The 6,900-nt window shown below is 43.8% G+C and overlaps 1 pseudogene; it reads left to right on the top strand.

Moving 5' to 3' along the window:
- The first annotated feature begins 4,782 nt into the window (after window positions 1-4,782).
- LOC127784078 (uncharacterized) lies at window positions 4,783-6,010 on the top strand (annotated as a pseudogene).
- Window positions 6,011-6,900: the final 890 nt, after the last annotated feature.

The raw sequence follows: 6,900 nt of genomic DNA, 5'->3' as shown, positions 1-6,900 counted from the left end.
GTGATGGCAACGGAGGAAGGGAGCCAGGGTTTCAGCGGCTGGTAGCTGATGATGTGATGACGATGATGCATCTCATGTGGCTTGAGGTATAACAAAGATTTTTTTAAGGAATTTTTGGATTTGCATTTTAGCTTCAGTTCTTGTCTTTTCCTTGTGGTGTTATGCATTCGATTTGGTTGTATGGAAGCTATGAAACATTTATTTTGGAAAGTGCTTATGTAAGATTGGGTTCTTATGAGGATTCTGTTGTTATGATTTTTTTTCCCTTTATCCGATTCTGATGATACGAAGGAACGACCAGGATTAGGGGCGACGGGCGCAACACGTGTGACGGGTGAAGGCGCATTGTGATGGACGAAAGCGTATTAGTACGATTGGAAAATTATGAATTTTAAGGGATGTAAAGTGGACCTATTGGTAACAAAAAAAAAACAAAACAAAGCAGCTCTGGCAGCCCAACTAAAACTAACCCTAAGGGTTCCACCCACTACATCTATGCCGACGCATCTCCCCCACTCCACACGGCGCGACACTTTCTCCTTTGTTCCATGTAGCGCCGCCGACCCACCTTGATCCACTGCCTCCTCTTGCACGGTTCCGTCCCGCCCCTACCCCCTCCACCACCTCCTCCCCCTCCTCCTCCTCCATCCTGATATCGTCTCCTCGCCAGTCATCTCTATGCTTGCCTATGCCCTACCAGGGGTCCGATGATCGTTGTCGCTGCCTCCACAAGTACTTCTACATCTATTGGTGATGGGAGCAGAGGAAGGGTGATGAGAACAGGGGTTCAGTGGCTGGTAGATGATGTGACGTCGATGATGCCTCTCATGTGGATGGAGGTATAACAAAGATTGGGTTTTCTTAGGGAACTTTTGGTTAGCTTTTTAGCTTTGGTTCTTGTTTTTCCCTTGTGGTGTTATGTATCCGATTTGGTTGGATAAAAGCTGTAAAACACCTATTTTGGAAAGTGCTTTTTTAAGATTGGATTCTTATGAGCATTCTGTTGTTATGATTTTTCCCTTTCTCTGATTCTGATGACGCAAAGGAACGACCGGGATTAGGGGGCGACGGGCGCAACATGCGTGACGGGTGAAGCCGCACCATGACGGATCGAAGCGTATTAGTACGATCAGAAAATTATGGATTCTTTAGTAGATATAGATGTGATAATCATGAAAATAAGGGTATGTTTAGCATAGCTTGAGCTCTTGAAATTCTACCAAACAGTTTCAGTTCTATCTAAAATGGGAGTGGAACTGGGGGAGCGCTATCACAAAACGAACTAGAGAGGTGGTTTTGTGTTTAGGTTGCTCCATAACTATACTCCAGACCTAGGGACTGTTTGGTAAAGCTCTAACTCCTAAATTTATCTCCAGGAGTTGAGTCTGGAGTAGAGTTGTTAAGCTATCTAAACCCAACTCTACCTCTCTAGTTTATTTTGTGAGAGCGCTTTACCCAGCTCCACTCCTTTTTTTAAAACTAAACTAGCAGGAGAAGTGTCAATTATATTTTCAATAAGCAGGAGTAAAACTTTAAAACTAAACTAGCAGGAGAAGTGTCAATTATATTTTCAATAAGCAGGAGTAAAACCTTAGATGGGTTACAAGAAAAGAAAAAAAAAACAACCACCGGCTGGCTGAACAACTACACAGCACATGCCACAACTCACTAACAACTGAAACCACTAACGGAGCCCAACTTAGGGTATAGTTACCAAGCTTGACCGAAAAGACATAGGGGTTCCGACTTTGCAACCGTGTCATCGTTGCCGAGCTTGCTGCCAAGTGACACAGTAGCACCGACTTCAAACCAGATGCATCATCCAAACCAAGCTCGCTGCCAAAATGATCAAGTAGCTTCGACTTTCCACGATGAACTTCAGCCAAAGCCGCGTAAGCGCCACATCCTATTCACAGCCAACAACAACACCCCTAGAAAGAGAATGTAGCATGTCATCGTTGCCCAGCTTTGTCACCCCGACGAACCAGCTCACCGCAAAATCAAACAAAGAGCGAAGGTCGCCCACCGCAAAACAAAAGGTGGGACCAGAAAGCGAAGGCCTCGTCAAAACCTAGGATTTAAAAGCTTCGAAGCCAATGCATAGACCATCAACGATATCCTTGCACGAAGAAGTCTCTACAAAGCGATGCCCCCAAGCTGGACATGACATAGATTGCCGCCACGACTCGTCTGAAGCTGGAGCAAGGTTTTCACCCAGAGAGCGGTAAGGACAGTGGCGGATCCAGAAAATTGATTCATTAGTATCATAACATGTCTATCAGTGTCATAGTATGTTAATTATGCTTAGAATATGATGATATAATATATGGATAAGTAGTTTTGCTATAGGTTTTGCCGAAAGTCATCGGTGTCGCCTGATACCAATGACTATACTGTAGATCCGCCCCTGGGTAAGGAAATGAGAGGGGTCAATGCCATAACGACGCCTCCAAGGGGGGAACGACGCCAAAAGGCATTGCCATCGTCAGCTGGCCAACGGCCCGGTGAGGCTTTCGCCAGTAATTACCCGTCCAAACCCACACAACCAATCCGCACAAGAAGGATCGTCGCCGGTCTACTACATAGTCTCTTCAGCGATTAGGCCTAGGCCATCGCCCACAGTTTCGGCAGAGTAACAACGTTGCTTTGAACGCCGTCAAGCCACTCCCCTCTGCAAGGCACCATCCTCCCCATGGATCTCTCTGCGACCACATCTGAGGCTGGCCATAGGAGGAGGAGCTGCACGAAGAAGAGGATGCCTTGCCACCAGTGGAGCACAAGCCGACGCCAGCGCCCAGAAAACTCCCCTGCATGTCACCAACTGTGATGGATGTCGCCACGCGCTTGAGGCCATGACCGCCATGTCGCGACGGCGCCTTTGGCGCCACCTCGTGCCCCCTACTACGTCCGAGGGGCGCTAGCTTTGGTAGGCTCTGGCTGCGCCCATTGCAGTAGCCGCCGCCCCACCGCCACCTCTCCTGCGCCCTCGCCGCCTGCCACCTCATCCTCCCCTTCCTCCACCTTCGCCGGCTCCAAATCTGGCGAAGCCCGCCGTGGATCTGGCCTCGTCGTCGCCGCTGTTCTCTTCCTCGGCGCCTGCCATCTACCTTCCTTGCCTCCACCTTTGGCCGTCGCCGTTGTCCGCGAGAGGGTGGCAGGACCGAGTGGGGCTCGGATCTAGCGAGGGACACAAAGTCTGGCGCCGTCGCCACCCCCGCACCTAGCCTGCCTCCGCGCGCCCTGCCCGACACCCCGACGACTCGACGCCACCGCACCGTCGCTGCCTTGATCTGGCCGGGGTCATGAGCACCGACCCCGCGACCTCGAGGGAGTTGGAAGGCCCCGCCGCCGCCGTCCTTGTAGCCGTGCGTTTTCCGGCGTCTGCTTGGGCGACAACGAAGCGGAGGAGGGAGTAAGGCGGGGGTGAGGAGGAGGCAGTGGTGGTCACCGCCCGTGTCGCCCCTGCTCCTAAGTGACACGGGGCTCCTCTCGTCTCACATGCAAATTAAACCACATCCACTCATCTTTTAGGTGGAGTTAAATCTGTTTGGTTAGACTCAAGCTCCAAGAGAGTTGGAGCTAGAGATAGAGCTGTGCCAAACTGATCCCTAATTTGTGAAGCTAAATTTAAGAGTTGGAGTTTTACCTAACGTGTCCTCGTAGATACGTACGGAACACTGGATCCGTGTCAGACACAGACACGCACCTAGCTTGCCCTATCAGCGCATCGTAGCCGAAAACGTGTAGACACCAACTATCCGTCCGATTCCATATCCAATTCTCATCCGCTTGGTGAATCCAGTTCAGCCCACGACGACGACGAGTTCCAATAAATAGACACAGGGCAGCGCGAAGTGTATCGGCGAGGCAGCGCGAAGCACTAGGCCACTAGCTAGCTGCTGTCGACGCGTAAAGGTATGGCATCAAACATCCGACTACTTCATACTAAGTAATATCGTTACTTGGGCCGAGTTTAGTTCCGAATTTTTTCTTCAAACTACAACTTTTCTATTATATTAAAACTTTTCTATACATAAACTTTTATCTTTTTCATCACATCATTCTAATTTCAATCAAACTTTCAATTTTAACGTGAACTAAACACACCCTTACTCTATCCCTTTCCAAAATAAACCATACAAGACATCCCTACTATGCTGTCATATCTCATATTAAAATTATAGATTTATTTATTTTAAAACGAAGAGAATATGCAGTTAGTTAGCCAATAAATTAAATATTTATTAGAGATTTCTTTTACTACATTATTTTATCATTGGTATTAAGCTACAGAGTACTTATTAATTTATTTCTTAAAATATTTAATTTATTTTTTCAATCAAATAGATAATCCAATTTTTTTTCTAATCAAATAGATAATCCACGGTAGTAATCAGGCGAATAATCTTTTTCTAAGGGGCCCGTAGTTTGGTTTGGTCTTTTATGTGTTTAATTGGATGTTATTTTTACTCAGTAAATTCATTTTATGTTTATTGCGTTTGTACCTACGTGTTGTTTTTAATAAAATCTGGCCAGTGTGTCTTTGCTGTCCTGACAGAAAAAGAAAAAATAAAAACAATAAGAATCCTTAAATTGTTTATTTTCCTTTTAAAATACAATTCAACCTTTTTTTGTTAGTAAGAGCATGTTGTCTAACCCTCTTATATATTCAATGATATTAGCACACTTGGCTCATGGTAGCTCGTTCTTTTTTTTTTAAAAAAAAAACAAAGCAGTCTAACCTTTCAATAAATTTCTGCAGCACTGTCACAGGGGAAAAAAATGCTATCCCACAGTATAGACAGTTGTAAGGAAGACCAAGAACATCTAGCTAGCTCTTCTAGATCCTAAGCTTGCCCCGGTGCTACTGTTGGTTGCTTACCGCATTATTGATACAGACGACAAGGGCAACACCGAGGATGAATATTGTCCCATAGATGATGAAGAGGAAGAATTAGATCACGGGGATGAAAATTCACATGATGAGGATATCGTTGATAACGATAAGGATGATTGTGACCTTGGGGATGAAAATGATAATCACACGTGCGAAAGAGATTATGATGGAAGCGATGATGCTGGAACGGAGGAAAGTGATGACAGCGATGATCAGGAGGAAGATGACACTCTTTTCTTCTACAGTATAGCTAAAAGAGAATTGCTATCCAAAAGAGTGGATGAATTCGGCATCCACTTATATTGGATAACAGCACAAGGCTGGTTGCTTATGGTGCACCTTGAATCGTATGAAATTTTCCTATGGAGTCCCATCACAAATTAAAAGATCAACCTACCCTTCGATGAAGACAATTTTCTTGCAAATAATAATGTGGTCAAGTGCTTTCTATCACATAAACCTTCTGATCCAAACTGTATCGTGCTAGTAGTAAATTGCAGGGACACAATGTTCTGGTACTGCCATCCTAAAGGAGACATATGGTTCAAGCATGAGTACCAATCAAGTATGATTAGTACAGGAGAGGACAGAGAAAATGTTATTGCAACTGTGAAACACCTTACGGCTGTTGGGGGGAGATTCCATGCATATTTAAATAAGGATAAGGCAATTTTGACACTTGAATTCCTGCCAAAGCCAACATTTACAACTACGCCAGTTAAGGATGCACCAGATCCAAGTTATTGGTGCACGTTTTCTACTTGTTTCTTGGTAGAATCAGGGGGAGAGTTGTTCACGTTGTCATTCAAACATCCAATTGAATGTGTTGATAAGGTTATGCAAATTGAAGTTCATAAACTCAATTTATCTGAAAGAATTTGGATGAAAGTTAGCACAATTGATAACAAGGCATTTTTGGTTGACCGTATTGGCTTTGGAGCATCACTCAATGCAGAAGATGTTGGATTGAAGAGGAACTGCATTTACTTTGTAAGACCTAAAGATAAGGGATTATATGTTTATAACATGGAACGAGGAACTACCACCATACACAATCCAGGGGAAGATCTACCAGATAACATTGCACTTGAGATTGTGATGCCTCCATCTTGAATCCTTCATGTTGTACATATGTTATCCTTTTCTTAAGATAATGTTTTAACGGTATATCTTGGACTGATAAGTTCTTTAAATCACTTGATTTTTTTTTTCATTTTCATATTTTTTATTAAATTAAGAAAATAATAATAAGTAATGGAAAAAATAGATTGGAGAATATATGTATGAAATTTCTTATAATTAATTTTAAGTATTGGAACTATTAGTAAAAAAAATATTTTTTTCTTTCATAATCTTTTGCAGCCGTACATGAACTATTTAAATTTAAAGAAAATTAATATATTGTAGGGGCCTCCCATACTGTTTTCCAATAAAAAATAATTGTTTTTTATGAAGAATACCTCTATTACTGTAAAGTTATGATTAATATTTGTGATGAACAATTCGCTGTGCAAATTATTTAACCAAAGAATTGGTTTTATAGTATGTGTGAATGTTGGTGTGAATGCGTGTGATTCATGTGGGTTAGGTTGTGATATCTATATCTAGAAACGATTGTTCTGTCTGATTATGTGCAGTTGGCTTGAGGTCCGCCTTGGTCAATTGTGAGGATCGGGACAATGCTCAGGGAGAAGCAGAGGTCTAATGCGGTTAGGATACCATGTGAGAAGGTGACTAGAGTTAGGATTTTTCGAGGTCAACTTCGGTCAAAGGTGGGGATCGGGATTAGACTCAGGGAGGAGTTGAGGTCTATACGATCAAGGATACCAGATGACGAAATTAGGTACGAGATGGCACATGGCATATGATGGATGGACATGGTGCGGGAGAGATCTTCGCAACGGGTTTCACGAGGTGTGCATGCAAGTGTCGGTGTCTGCGAAGGAGATTGGAAGAAATTCGAGAAGAGTATATGGTGCTACAGATGGGTGAGGTACTGTAGC

Source organism: Oryza glaberrima, chromosome 9, assembly GCF_000147395.1.
Source record: "Oryza glaberrima chromosome 9, OglaRS2, whole genome shotgun sequence".
In the NCBI taxonomy this organism is placed as follows: domain Eukaryota; kingdom Viridiplantae; phylum Streptophyta; class Magnoliopsida; order Poales; family Poaceae; genus Oryza; species Oryza glaberrima.
The sequence above is the reverse complement of the archived record's forward strand: the minus strand, read 5'-3'. Positions and strand labels throughout refer to the sequence as shown.